This window comes from Arachis ipaensis, chromosome B10 (genome assembly GCF_059453495.1).
Source record: "Arachis ipaensis isolate K30076 ecotype BB chromosome B10, ASM5945349v1, whole genome shotgun sequence".
Classification (NCBI taxonomy): domain Eukaryota; kingdom Viridiplantae; phylum Streptophyta; class Magnoliopsida; order Fabales; family Fabaceae; genus Arachis; species Arachis ipaensis.
In genome coordinates, this window is record NC_142435.1 from 103,586,349 (window position 1) to 103,587,678 (window position 1,330).

At 36.5% G+C, this 1,330-nt stretch overlaps 1 non-coding gene across 1 annotated transcript; it reads left to right on the forward strand.

The window, feature by feature from the left end:
• Positions 1–244: 244 nt before the first annotated feature.
• Positions 245–352, forward strand: LOC148581146 (small nucleolar RNA R71). The gene has a single exon (XR_015899688.1). It is a non-coding gene; the product is annotated as a small nucleolar RNA R71 (small nucleolar RNA).
• Positions 353–1,330: the final 978 nt, after the last annotated feature.

A 1,330-nucleotide genomic window follows, 5' to 3' on the forward strand; every position in this document is an offset into this window, starting at 1 on the left:
TCTGAGCCAATATGGCATTCAGAATATCAATTTCAAGAACTCCCTTCTTCATAGGCGTCCCATTACTCACAGGATTCCTCTCAGAAGTGTACATGAACTGGTTATTAGCAACCATGTCAATGAGTTCTTGAGCTTCTGCAGGCATTTTCTTTAAGTGAATGGATCCACCTGCAGAAGTATCCAATGACATTTTAGCTAATTCAGACAGACCATCATAGAATATGTCCAGGATGGTCCATTCTGAAAGCATGTCAGAAGGACACTTTTTGGTCAGTTCTTTGTATCTCTCCCAAGCTTCATAGAGGGATTCACCTTCTTTCTGTCTGAAGGTCTGAACATCCACTCTAAGCTTACTCAGTTTTTGAGGAGGAAAGAACTTGGCTAAGAAAGCCTTGACCAGCTTATCCCAAGAGTTCAGGCTATCCTTAGGTTGAGAGCCCAACCATATTCTAGCTCTGTCTCTCACAGCAAAAGGGAAAAGCATGAGCCTGTAGACTTCAAGATCTACTCCATTAGTCTTAACAGTATCACAGATCAGCAAGAATTCAGTTAAGAACTGAAAAGGATCTTCAGATGGAAGTCCATGAAACTTGCAGTTCTGCTGCATCAGAGAAACTAATTGAGGTTTCAGCTCAAAATTGTTTGCTCCAATGGCAGGAATGGAGATGCTTCTTCCATGTAAATTGGAATTAGGTGCAGTAAAGTCACCAAGCATCCTCCTTGCATTATTATTATTTTCGGCTGCCATCTCCTCTTCTTGTTCGAAAATTTCTGAAAGGTGCTTGCTGGATTGTTGTAATTTAGCTTCTCTTAGTTTCCTCTTCAGAGTCCTTTCAGGTTCTGGATCTGCTTCAACAAGAATGTTTTTGTCTTTGCTCCTGCTCATATGAAAAAGAGGGACAGAAAAATAATAATAATAGGGGTCCTTTTTACCACAGTATAGAGGTCCCTGTGTGAGTAGAAGAAAAGAAGAAGAAAAAATTCGAACACAGATGGAAGAGGGGGTTCGAATTTGGGTGAGATGAAGTGTTAGTAGATGAATAAATAAATAGAAGGAGATAAGAGAGAGAGAGAATTTTCAAAAATAATTTTTGAAAAAGAGTTAGTGATTTTCGAAAATAGTTTTGAAAAAGGTTAGTAATTTTCGAGAATTAAAATAAAAAATTAAAATAATTAGTTAATTAAAAAGAAATTTTGAAAAAGAGGGAAGATATTTTCAAAAATTAGAGAGAGAGGGAGTTAGTTAGGTAGTTTTGAAAAAGATAAGAAACAAACAAAAAGTTAGTTAGTTAGTTGAAACAAATTTGAAAATCAATTTTGAAAAGATAAG